This window comes from Eleutherodactylus coqui, chromosome 8, assembly GCF_035609145.1.
Source record: "Eleutherodactylus coqui strain aEleCoq1 chromosome 8, aEleCoq1.hap1, whole genome shotgun sequence".
Lineage (NCBI taxonomy): Eukaryota > Metazoa > Chordata > Amphibia > Anura > Eleutherodactylidae > Eleutherodactylus > Eleutherodactylus coqui.
In genome coordinates this window covers 196,300,407-196,314,525 of record NC_089844.1, presented here as the reverse complement: position 1 = coordinate 196,314,525, position 14,119 = coordinate 196,300,407, and positions in this window count along the sequence as shown.

Genomic DNA, 14,119 nt, shown 5'->3' with positions numbered 1-14,119 from the left:
TCGTGCGAGATTTGGGCATCTCGCAACACACAAATCTTGCAGGAGGATTTCGGCCATGTAAAGATGCAGCTGGCATGTTTCATTCTTTGTGCCACCAATCACAAGCTCCAGCGGTTACTTGCTGTTTTTGACAGAGTCATACACTGGAGTGTAGTTCTGGAGTGTACTTCTGAGAGGGGCAGCTGACACTCTTTACATTGCAGTAGAAAGTTGGAGCTCACATCACATTGTAGGTAACTGCACTGTAATTTTTTTGTAATATTTTGTATCTGTTTTCTCTCAGAAAGTAGATGGAACATCAACTGATCTTCCCTGTACTATTTGGGGAATGAAATAATGCAGGCTGTCTATAAGCAGAGAAATGGTGAGGGAACACATAACTAATTTAAAGAAATTCAAGTCTCAAGGTCCAGATGAATTACATTCTAGGATACTAAAGGAAGCAGTAGTGGTAATTGTTGGACCACTCGACATAATCTTTCAAAATTCGTGGAGAAGAGGAGAAGTCCCAGAAGATTGGAAAAGGGCAAATGTTGTCCCTATGTTCAAAAAACGGAAGAAGGTGGATCCAGGAAACTACAGGCCTGTGAGCCTGACTTCTATTCCGGGAAAGATCTTTGAACAAATTATTAAACAGCATGTATGCAAGTACTTAGGTACAAATAGAGTAATTAATCAGAGCCAGCATGGGTTTGTAACAATCAAGTCATGCCAGACTAATCTAATTTCCTTCTATGAAAGAATCACTGACTGGGTTGATCAGGGAAATGCGGTGGATATAGTATATCTTGACTTTAGTAAAGTATTTGACAAAGTATCTCATACCATATTTATTGAAAAAAGTGACCAAATATGGGATTGAGGGTGCCTACCCACTAGCAATATATTTTCTTGCTATGCAAGAGCAAGTGCCTCGCAGCGCAGAGAAAACTCTGCAATATCGCTCAGTGTTGAATATAAAAACATAGGGAGTACATCGCGGACTTCTGCCACAGCTGTGACAGCTATGGCAGAAAATCTGTGATGCTATCCCATTGCTTTCAATGGGGTTGGCACTACTGCAGCCCCATTGAAAGCAGTGGGTTGCAGGCAGCCCCCGCAGCATTTATTTTCGGGGAATGGCTTAAAATATAAGCCCTGCCCTGAAAATCATCCCTAGCTGTAATAGAAAAAAAAATTATACTCACCTAGCAGAGCTTTCCGGCCCCCGGCAGTCCTTTTCTGTCTATTGGAGGCTGGGGATTGAAAAATCCCCACCCCCAGAAAGCGCTGGTCTCATTGGCTAAGTGCTCAGCCAATCACAGGCAGTGCTGAGCCATTGAATGACAGCTTAGTGCTGCCTGTGATTGGTCACAGCACTCAGCCAATCACAGGCAGCGCTCAACCAATGAGACCAGTGCTTTCTGGGGGTGGGAATCTTCCATTCCCAGGCCTCCAAAAGACAGAAGATGAGTGGCGAGGCTGGACCGAGGAGCCGGATGGCTCTTCTAGGTGAGAATTTTTTATTTTTTACACAGCTAGGGATGATTTTCAGGGAAGGGCTTATATTTCAACCCCTTCCCCGAAAATCATCGCTGCGGACTTTGGCTGCAACCCACTGCTTTCAATGGGGCCGCAGCACTGCTTACCCCATGAAAAGCAACGCGATAGCATCATGAACTTCTGCCACAGCTATGACAGAAGTCCGTGATGTACTACCTATGTTTTCAATGGGGCCGGCTTTGCTGCCACCAGCCCCGCTGCCACCGGCCCCATTGAAAACACTGAGCGATATCGCAAATTATTTCCTCTGCGCTGCGAGGCTTGAGAGTAAAAACCGCAAATCAGTATGAAACCATTGAAAATCATTGGTTTCATAATCATGTGTTTTCACTCTCTCGCATCACAAGAAAATATATCGCTAGTGGGTAGGCACCCTAACAAGGCAACTGTTAGGTGGATTCACAGCTGGCTGGGTGATCATACTCAAAAAGTGGTAATAAATGGCTGCATATCCAAGTGGAAGAATATGTCAAGTGGGGACCACAAGGCTCTGTCCTAGGCCCAGTGTTGTTCACCATTTCTATAAATGATCTGGAGGAGGACATTGATGGGAAACTGATCAAATTTGCCGATGACACAAAGCTAGGAGGGATAGCTAACACTAGGGAAGAGAGCGAGTATTCAAAAAGATCTAGAAAATCTTGAACAGTGGGCAGCGACTAACAGAATGGTATTCAAGGAGAAATGCAAAGTCCTACATCTGGGCAAGAAAAATGAAAAAAGCACATACAGAATGGGAGGAATTAGGCTAAGCAGCAGCACATGTGAAAAAGACTTGGGTATACTAATAGATCATAGACTGAACATGAGTCAACAATGTGATGAAGCAGCCAAAAAGGAAAACACAATTCTGGGATGTATCAAGAGAAACAGAGTCTAGATCACGTGAGGTCATTATCCCCCTCAACCCCTCCTTAGTCAGACCTCATCTGGAATACTATGTCCAGTTCTGGGCCCCCCACTTTAAAAAAGACAGACAAACTGGAGCAAGTTCAGAGAAGAGTTACCAAGATAGTGAGCGGTCTGCAAATTATGTCCTATGAAGAACGGTTAAAGGATCTGGGAATGTTTAGCTTGCAGAAGAGAAGGCTGAGAGGAGACTTAATAGCTGTCTACAAATATTTGAAGGGCTGTCACAGTGCAGAGGGATCAGCCCTATTCTCATCTGTACAAGGAAAGACTAGAAGCAATGGGATAAAACTGAAAGGGAGGAGACACAGATTAGATATTAGACAGTAAGGTGATCAATGATTGAAACAGGTTACCACAGGAGGTGGGGAGGTCTCTCAATGGAAGTGTTCAAACAAAGGCTGGACAAATATCTATCTAGGATGATTTAGTGGATCCTGCACTGAGCAGGGGGTTGGACCTGATGACCCTGGAGGCCCCTTCCAACTCTACTATTCTATGATTCTTTGTAATTACTATCACTGTGCCCCTATAGGTCTCTTCCTGCAGGGACAATAGTAGGTCATGTACTGCAGGGAGTGCAGCATGGAGGGGAGGTAGAGATTGGCTGCTGCAGACACCAGTCCACACAGCGTGCTAGTATGTAATTTTAGTAATACACTGCACTCCAAGAAACAGATCTGCAGTCCTGGGCCAAGAAAATATATGTACACAACGACCGCATAGCTAACATATAGGAATGGAGTGCTGTTGTCTCTTTATGAACGGCCAAACAATTAGAACAATCTGCACCAAATCTGCCACATGAGTAAATCAGGCACCGTGAAAAGTTTTACACCAGGTTTCAGTTCTCTGGTATCTGCCATTCTCGACACATTCCCCCCAAAAAACAAAATACAAACAAGTATTAACCCCTTAATGACATGGCCTATCTTGGGCTTAATGACACAACGATTTTTGGCGGATTTTCATCTCCATTTTTCAAAAGCCATAACTTTTTTATTTTTCCAGCGGCGCGGCCGTATGAGGGCTTGTTTTTTGCGTGGCGAACTGCAGTTTTTAATCGGTGCCAATTTTGGGTACATAGACTATATTGTAAAACTTTTATTAATTTTTTTAGAATAGGAGAGAGAGAGAAAACGCATCAATTCTGACAATTCTTTTTTACAGCGTTAATCATGCAGCATAAATGACAGAATACATTTTTTCTGCGGGTCGGTACGGTTACAACAATACCAAAATTCTTTTTTTTTAAGGTTTTTCCACAATAAAAACGCTTTTTTTGGAATATTTTTTTTAATTTTTTTTAAAGCACTGTATCAAAGTCCTATAACTTCATTTTTCGGAATTGACGGAGATCGGTGAGGGCTTATTTTTTGCGAAACGACCTGTAGATTTTATTGGTACCATTTTGGGGTACATATGGCTTTTTTTGATCACTTGAGTTATTTGGGAGGCAAAATGAAAAAGATAAGTATTTTGCCTCAGTCTTTTTTTTTACGCTTTTTGCCGTGCAGGCTAAAAAGCGTGTTCAATTTATTGTATGTGTTGCTATGGCTACGACAATACCCAAGAGGTATTTTAATTTTTAATCTAGTATTGGGAAAAGCACAAAAAAAAGTTTTTTGTTTTTTTTCTACACTTTTTATGCCCCTGTAGGGGACTTTTATAATAGCACCTATGATCACTATGATAAGGCATTTCAGGACGGCTATCGGTGACGGTCGGCTCCCACTGCCAGCTAGCGCGGGACCTCTTCTGATCTCCCGCTATCCCCAGGATGTAAGTGTATGTCCTGTTTCATTAAGTACCCCGCAGCCAGGACGTACATTTACATCCAGTGGTGTTAGGGGGTTGTCCACTTACTGGAGACCTCTTCTTTAATAGGACCCTGTATTAAAATAATGAAGTGAACTATATTTACCTCTCATCGGTCGTAGGGGGCCAATGCTGCAGCCCCAGTGGTTGCTGCAACAGATGTCACAAGAAATCAGGTGACCACTTGCAGCCAACGAGAGACTGTAGCATCAGGTCCCTGGAGCCATGGCATCATGGGGCTCTGGCTGTAATGATCCCTAGAGTTCCTGTGACATCTTCTATCTCAGCAAGCACTGGGACCACAGCGGGACTGAAGTGCTGGATTCAAGTGGTCAGAGGGATAAATATAGTTCGTTATTTTAATCCAAGGGATCCTATGCAAACAGGGTCCCCAGTAACCAGACAATCCCTCTAATTAAAATCTCTTTGCCACTGATGAGACATCATATTTCTGCTCATAACAACCTGGCCATTTTTTTTAACCCTTTTAGTTCAAGGGTTGAAATCCACAGTATAAATAGTATAAACTGCAGCATTTTTTAGAAGTGCTGCAGATTTATTGCAGAAAATTTCGGCTCCATGTTATGATTTTTGAAATCTCTGCCCGCACCTTGTACAGCACCAGCCTGTTGTACGGAAGGCTTAAAAACAGGTGAGAAACCTCAATACTCTGTCAAAAAAAAAACATCCCGCCCCCAAGAACTACTTGTTTTGCTGCAAAACATGGTATGCCTATGGTATTGCTTTACACTCTGAGGGCTCATAACCACAAGGCGCCCATGACTAATAGAAATGTAAAAAAGAGTGATTATACCTACCCGATAATCGGGTTTCCAGGAGTCTCCACGACAGCACCACCTGAGATCGCCTCCTCCTGATAGGACAGGAACACACCGAGAGGTTAAAATCCCCCCCCCCCCCAATCCTCCCCTCTTCAGTGTATTATAACGAAACTGCCGGTGTAGGAACTAACTAAAACTTTTTACCTATCTGGTATATGTATGTATATGTGTATATATATATATATATATATATACACACATATACATATATATATATACACACACATATACATATATACACATATACATATATACATACATATACCAGATAGGTAAAAAGTTTTAGTTAGTTCCTACACCGGCAGTTTCGTTATAATACACTGAAGAGGGGAGGATTGGGGGGGGGGGGGATTTTAACCTCTCGGTGTGTTCCTGTCCTATCAGGAGGAGGCGATCTCAGGTGGTGCTGTCGTGGAGACTCCTGGAAACCCGATTATCGGGTAGGTATAATCACTCTTTTCCCAGGACATCTCCACGACAGCACCACCTGAGACGTATCAACTAAATTTATTCTAGGGTGGGATTGCTGCTGAGAGGACCTTACGACCGAAGGACATGTCCTCATCAAGCTGCACCTTTACCCTGTAATGTTTGACGAAAGTATGGGGCTTTTTCCATACTGCTGCCTTGCATATCTGCTCTACTGATGCCGAGCTATGGTCGGCCCATGAGGTCGCTATTGCCCTCGTGGAATGGGCTTTAAGAGCCGAGGGGGCCTCCTTCCCCAATGTCTTATATGACTCGCTAATGGCCAGGCGGATCCACCTGGCTATAGAGCTTTTAGCTGCTTTCTTTCCCTTGTTAGGGCCTGAGAACTGGACAAACAGGTTGTCGTCCTGCCTCCATGGGCATGTAGCCTCAATGTACGTCAGGACCGCTCTTCTGACGTCTAAGCAATTTAGGGCTCGTTCTCTCTCGTCATTTGGGTGATTATAGAACGAGGGGATTACTATGTTTTGGGCCCTATGGAATGGGGATACTACTTTAGGCAAGAAGGTCGGGTCCGTTTTGAAGACTAATTTGGTGTCTGTAATTTTGAGGAGCGGGTGGTGGATGGATAGGGCTTGTAGCTCGCCGACCCGTCTGGCTGAGGAAATGGCCACTAGGAAGATTGTTTTCACTGTGAGCATTTTTATTGAGAGCCCCTCAATTGGTTCGAAGGGTTCCCCTGACATGGCCCCCAAGACCAAATTAAGATTCCAGTCTGGGCATATGTTGGTGGGTCTGGGTCGTAGCCTATCTGCCGTGGTCAGGAATCTACTGATCCACCTGTCCCCAGCTAACTTAGTGTCAAATAGGGCGCTAAGGGCTGCTGTTTGGACCCTTAGGGTGCTTGGGGCGAGTCCCATATCCAGGCCCTCCTGCAGAAAGTCCAGGATCAAAGGGATGTCCGCGCCACTGCTCGAGGAGTCTCTCTCCTGTTTCCAAGAGGTAAACCTCTTCCAGATTTTCTGGTATATGCGGTTGGTTGTCGCTTTTCTACTTGCCATTAGCGTCCTGACTACCTTGTCTGAGAATCCCCTGCCCCTCAGTATGGATTCTTCAGTAACCAAGCTGTTAAATGGAGTCTGCTTATGTCGGGGTAGTTCCAGGGCCCCTGCGTTAGGAGATTCGCTTGAGCCGGAAGGGTGACTGGTTCCTGGATGCTCAGGTTCCTTAAGAGGCTGAACCAGCTCCTTCTTGGCCAAAAGGGAGCCACTTGTGACCTGAAGTGCTGCAGTACCCTTGGGATTAATGGGATTGGGGGAAAGGCGTATGCCAGTTCTCCCCCCCCCCCCAATCCTGGCTCAGCGCGTCCACCGCTGTTGGTCGGTCCTCCCGTCTGAGGGAGAAGAAGTTCTCCACCTTGGCGTTTTGTCTTGACGCGAACAGGTCCAGTTGTGGGAGACCCCATTTGTCCGTCACAATCCGGAATGCCTCCTGGGATAGAGACCATTCCCCTGGGTCTAAACGCCTTCGGCTAAGAAAGTCTGCCCTTTGATTCAGGGATCCCTTCAAGTGTACTGCCGATAATGAGAGGATGCGGCCCTCTGCCCAGCGAAATATTCTTTGTGTGATACTCTGTAGAGCTGGCGACCTCGTGCCCCCTGGTGCCGAATATGGGCCACTGCCGTGGTATTGTCCGATAGCACTCGTACGTGCTGTTTTTTTACAGTGTCCCCCAGGTGCTGTAGGGCCTTCCAGATCGCCTGTAGTTCTCTGTAGTTCGAGGACTGGCGTTTCATCCCCAGTGGCCATGGGCCCTGTAGGAGCTGGTCTCCGACGTGCGCCCCCCACCCCCAGGAGCTTGCGTCTGTCATGACCTGCACCGCCGGGTTCAATATCCAGTGGACCCCCCTTCCTAGGTTTCCCGGGGACGTCCACCAGCGCAAGGATATTTTCACCGAGTTCTTGATTTGCATTCTCCTTTCTAGCGAGGATTGCCTGCCGTCCCATGCTGAGAGAACTGCTGCTTGCAGCGGCCTGGTATGCGCCTGTGCCATGCTACCCCCGGGATGCATGACGTTAGACTTCCCAGGAGGGACATAGCCTCCCGGATTGAGCATGATCGTCTCCGAATGAAGGATTCCACCATCTGTCGGATTTTCTGCACTTTTGACTCGGGGAGGAAGGAGCACTGAGCTTCTGAGTCGAGTATTATGCCTAAAAACACCTTCTCCGTGCTGGGGTTTAGGCTGGACTTCTCCCAATTTATTATCCAACCTAGGAACTGTAATAGGTTGAGCACCGTTGCCAGGTTTTCTGCTAGGCGTTCCCTGGACTCGGCTATAATTAGGATGTCGTCCAGGTAGGGGACTATCAGAATCGACCTCTGCCTTAGGTAGGCTGCAACCTCCGCCATGATTTTCGTGAAGATGCGGGGTGCTGAGGAGATTCCAAAGGGCAAGCATCTGAATTGGAGAGGTCTTGTCCTCTTGCCCAGCTCTAGTGCGAACCTTAGGTACTTCCTTGAATCCCTGTGGATTGGTACGTGAAAGTAGGCGTCTTTTAGGTCGATCGATGCCATGTAGGCACCCTTGGGGATCAACCTTACTGCTGAAGTAATTGATTCCATCCTGAACTTCCGATATTTGACGAAAACGTTCAGGGGTTTTAGATTTATTATCATGCGTGAGCCTCCGCCAGGTTTTTTTTTATTAGGAAGAGTCTGGAGTAGTGCCCCCAGGTCTCCTCTCTTTGTGGCACGAAGGACACTGCTTTTAGACGTTGTAGGTCCTGTACCGCCTGCTGGAGCGGGTGCAGGTGTTGCGCTGGACCTCGCGTGGTAATGTATCTTCTCCTGGGGAGGGATACCAGCTCGATTCGGTATCCCTGCTGCAGGATCTCCGGGATCCACGGGCTCCTGCAAATTGAGGCCCATCGATCCGCGAAGCTCCACAGCCTTGCCCCCACTGGGATGGCGTCAGGGCTTCTGCTTGGCTGGATTCCCCTGATGCGGGTTGAAGACGAAGTTCCTCCCTCTGCCCCCCTTGGGGGTAACTCCAGCGGCCCGTCTTGCCTTTGCCTCTGTACGGTTCCGGCGGTTGTGCTGGGACCCGGAAGAAGGTCCTCCCCTTACGCTGTTTTTCTTCTGGGAATCCTTTCTTCTTATCTGACGCTTTTTCTAGGATCTTGTCCAGATCCGGACCAAAGAGGAACTGCCCGTGAAAGGGGAGCGAGCATAATTTATTTTTTGATGTCAGGTCACCCGACCAGGACTTCAGCCACAGGACTCTTCTGGCCGAGTTGGTTAGGGCCGTTGTTTTTGCCGAAAGTTTCACCGACTCCGCCGCTGCGTCCGCCAGGAAATTGGTGGCCATTTTTAGCATAGGGAGGGAATCTATAATTTGTTCCCTCTGTGTTTTGTTCAGCAGCTCCAGTTGCTCTAGCCACACTCCCAGGGTTCTAGCGACACACGTAGCTGCAACACCTGGTCTGAGCGTACTGGCAGCTGCCTCCCAGGATCTTCTTAATAGGCCCTCCGCCTTCCGATCCATTGGGTCTCTAAGCTGTGTGGCATCTTCAAAGGGCAAGGTTGTCCTCTTAGCCACCTTAGCCACTGGGACGTCCACCTTGAGTACTTCCTCCCAATTTGCGCATGCCTCCTCCTCAAACGGATAGCGCCTCTTAAATCCCCTAGAGGAGAAGGATCCCGTGTCGGGTTTCTTCCACTCCTTGTGTATTAACTTGGATATGTTGTCGTGGACTGGGAAGGTATGCTTCCGCCTCTCTCCTAATCCCCCAAAGACCTCGTCCTGCATGGTGCGGGGTTCCCTGGGTTCTTCCATCTTTAGTGTGGCTCTAACGGATTTGATAAGCTCCGTTAGGTCTTCTCTATGGAAGAGGTATTTTTTGTATTCCTCTTCCTCTGAGGACTCCTCGAGCACCAGCTCTTCCGATTCTGATCCCGAACTCTCCTCAGAGTCTGAGTGCTCCTCTGGGCTATACGCCTTTCTTCGGCGTTTTGCCCCTGATGCCCCTTTGGGTGGCGTTTTAGGAGTCGTCAGGGCTGACCTTTCTTCCTCTCGGACGAGCTTCCTGACGTCCTCGAGGAATCCCCCCGAAGCCGCCAGTCTTGCGCCGCATTCTGCGCACTTTTTCGCTTTGGCTCTGGGAGGGGCATCTCTTTTATCCCCCTGGCAGACAAACAAAATTTGCATGTAAGGATGCAACATTCATTAATAACATACGCAAATATACATGCCTTGTTTTGCCCCACTGGCTACTTACGGTTCCCGCCACGGTTGAACATTCCGCGACCTCTGGTGCTGGAGCACTCATTGCTTTGTCACTGGTGCTGCAGACACTCTTGGGGCAGTAAGCCAATACTCACTGACAGGCTCTTACTCACTCAGCGCCATCTTCTCTCAGGTTCCTTTTAAATTCATCTTTTTTTTATTTTTTTATTTGGCGCCTTTAATTTTAAGCCCCGCCCTCTCCGAGCGCCGGCCGCGCTTACGTCATCGCGTTAGTCACATGGCACGGCGCCCCGCCCCCCTCCCTGCTCGTTAAAGGAAGGCAGGAAGCGCCGCGCTCGTTCCTAAGCCGGCGCTGAGGAGAGCTGGAGCCCCGCATTGAACCCCCCATGGGCTGCCGCGGGAGGAACCTGGCCCGGGGGAACCACCCCATGTGGCGTCCCGGGAGTCGCTCTGCAGGAAGGGAGGACAGGCTGGACCACTGCCTTCCGATCCGCTGGTACATTCTTCTGGCTGGCGTCTCCACCAGCCCCTCTCGGTGATCCTGCCTCCTGGCAGGACAGGAAAACACTGAGGAGGGGAGGGGGGGGGGGGGTGATTTTAACCTCTCGGTGTGTTCCTGTCCTATCAGGAGGAGGCGATCTCAGGTGGTGCTGTCGTGGAGACGTCCTGGGAAAGGAGTCTAAAGAAAAATCATTAAAAAAGAAAAAAGTTTAGATAAGACCTTTTCCCATATTTATAATAAAGAAACCAAAAAGCAGAAACATTTGTCATCACTGCGTCCGATCTGTAGGAAATAACACGCTGCCGGAATTGTGCTTCTTTTGGTCAATCGCTCGTGTATATGACCCCATTAAAAAGAATGCTGTTTATATGTGTGTGTTTTGCAACGCACAACTCTTCACGACCGTGTGACAGCGCCCTTACTATTTCTATGGTTACCCATGTACATTTATAAGAATTTCAAAAGTTTTTAAACTTTTGACAATACATAAAGTTTAAGCAAAGACCCAATAATTACAGTGTGGACCCTTATTTTAATGTGGCGATGAACAATACTTTTCCCAGCATAACGGAGCACCGTGTGATAGGGAAGAAGTGAAAAAGACACATTGACATGTTGGGTCCATGACCAGGAGCCGATCAGCACTTCGGGGTAAATTGCAGAATTCTTGGGCAACACACAAAAAAGGTTGATGTGGGGATGGGGGGGGGGGGGGGGATGAAACACTGCAAATATGGAGTGTTTACCTAAACTTGTTGTTAAGTGTAAAAACTTATCAAGGGCTTATAAAAGTGACTGTCATTAAGGGGTTAAAATCCACACCGCGTCTGGTCTGCTGCAGATCTCACACCGATTTTCTCCATACCACACCAAAGCATTTTCTTCTAAACTCTTTACCACAGTTTGTAAAAGCGGAGGACCCTCCACGTGGAAAATTTGCATTGATCTGTTCGCACGAGAAAATGATTGCAGCATGCGCCATTTCTCCGCGTATCACACGTGACCCCTATAGTTTTGGTAAGGGGAGCGTATGCAACACATTAGGGGGCAATACAAGGATCTCTCCTATGATCTGTTTATACCCAGGACTGTGACTGTAAAAAGAGGGCATCCGCTAGCAGTGTTTCTCAACTCCAGTCCTCGGGACCCCCAACAGGTCATGTTTTCAGGATCTCCTATAGTAAGAACACCCGTGGCAATGTCTGAGGCACCGATGATAATTACATCACCTGTACAACACTAAGGAAATCCTGAAAAAGAAAAAAAAAGACCTGTGGGAGTCCTTGAGGACTGGAGTTGAGAAACACTGGTCTAGAGGAACGAAGGTTTCATCACCAACACAGAAGGGGGTTCTTTACTATAAGAGCAGTGAAACTGTGGAACTCTCTGCCTGAGGACATGGTGATGGCAAAATCCATAGGGGAGTGCAAGGGGGACTAGATGTCTTTCTGGAGCGCAATGATATTACAGGATATAGACATTAAGTGACCAGCGGGTTTGAAGATCTCAGATGTTGATCCAGGGATTACTCTGGCTGCCATTATGGAGGCAGGAAGGATTTTTTTCCCTCCAAATGAGCTAAATTAACTTTTTTTTTGCCTTCCTCTGGACCAACAAGGGTGGGGGTTAAAACAGGCTGAACCAGATGGACATTGTCATTAAGCCTAACATACTATGTTACCATGTAATTCATATGCAACCCCACTATAAGGCAGAACGGCAATTTTTTCTTTTTTTTTTGTTAAAGTCCCACTGCGCATGCCCGTGTGCAAGAAGTGTGAATGCGGTCATGTGCAGTGCACTCGCTGCCATGCGTCGTCTGTCAGTATCACACAGAAAGGTAAAACAATGCTGGACATCCACAGCTTTTTACGCATATGATCATGTGAATGAGACCTTAAAAGGGGTTGTCTCGAGGAAGCAGTGACATTTTTTTTTTGCCCAGTCCCCCTTATTAAGCATACATTACTAAGCACCCGTTTAAATGACTTTTCTAGCCGGTTTCTACTTACAGTTCCAGCAACTTATAAAAAGTTTCCCCAAGATGGCCGCCGGCTCTCTTCACGTCGCTTGCTGTAGCCCGACGTGCGCGCTCCCGAGACGCTACTAGCTGTGTCTCCCTGACAACCAGACGCCCCACAGCCGCCGACCACGGCACACGCTCTTGGGCCACAGTCGCCCCAGCGGCGGGCCCCGGCAGCAGTCCGTCACCCATCACTTACCTGGGCGGCTTCTCGGCATGGCTGGGCGGCTCAAGTTTCTGCACCTTCCTCTAAGAGAGGATGGTAGCAGAATGGCCGCTCCAGCGCGCTCCCGAGCAGTGACAGCTCGTCTGCGCATGCGCAGAAGAGCTGTAGCGGCGTGCACGCTGAAGCGGCTCGTGCTCAGAGCAGAAGACCGGACTGCGCAAGCGTGTCTAAAAAAGCAAGCTGCCAGCGAAATTAGACGGCACCATGGAGACGAGGACGCCAGCAACGGAGCAGGTAAGTGTATAACTTCTGTATGGCTCATATTTAATGCACGATGTATATTACAAAGTGCATTAATATGGCCATACAGAAGTGTATAACCCCACTTGCTGCCACGAGACAACCCCTTTAACGTCACAAGACGTAAATGTACATCCTGGCAGAGGGGTATTTAATGCTAGAGGACGTACACTTACGCCCTGGGGATAGTGCGAGATCATAAGTGATCAAGCGCTATCTGGCAGTGGGAGCTGACCGTCACCGATAGCCGGCCTCCTGCTGCAACAGCGGGGGTGCGTCAAAACAGCAACCCCCGCTATTAACCCTTGCCCTGTCGCGATCTATGTAGATCGCGGCATGTAGAGGGTGTACAGAGGGAGCGCGCTCCCTATGATGTCATTGGACTCTCGCGATGTAATCACGGAGAGCCCGACAGGTTGCCTTGGCAATAAGACGTCAGATACAGGTGTCCTGCATTGTCAGTGCCTGTGATCACGAATACAAGCGATAAGCCCAAAATAGGCCATGTCCTTAAAGGGGTTGTCCCGAGAAAGCAAGTGGGGTTATGCACTTCTGTATGGCCATATTAATGCACTTTGTAATGTACATCGTGCATTAAATATGAGCCATACAGAAGTTATTCACTTACCTGCTCCGTTGCTGGCATCCTCGTCTCCATGGTGCCGTCTAATTTCAGCGTCTAATCGCCCGATTAGACACGCTTGCGCAGAAGGGTCTTCTCCCTTCTCTTGGGTCTCGGCACGAGCGGAGTTATGGCTCCGCCCCCTTCTACGTGTCATCGCGTAGCTCCGCCCCGTGTGCCGATTCCAGCCAATCAGGAGGCTGGAATCAGCAATGGACCGCACAGAGCCCACGGTGCACCATGGGAGAAGACCCGTGGTGCATCGTGGGTGAAGATCCCGGCTGCCATCTTAGTAAGGTAAGTAAGAAGTCGCCGCAGCGCAGGGATTCGGGTAAGTACTAAACGTTTTTTTTTTTTAACACATGCATCGGGTTTGTCTCGCGCCGAACGGGGGGGCTATTGAATAAAAAAAAAAAACGTTTCGGTGCGGGACAACCCCTTTAAGGGGTTAATGAAATATGGTGTTATTCAGCAGCAGGAGTAGATTGTGGTGTGAAGATTCTGCATTAGATACATAGTACAAGTCCGCTGGTGGGCGGGTTATATGGTACAGTGTGAAGTCACCCAAACCTGGTGGTTACAGAACTACATCTATCCCATCCCCACCACAGGCCTGGCACCACGTACACACGTGTCAGGGCAGATTAGTGCTCTTTGTGAACCTATGTTACCAGCACATCAATGGCACCTGGAGTGTAAGCCCACCCGGCCCCCGC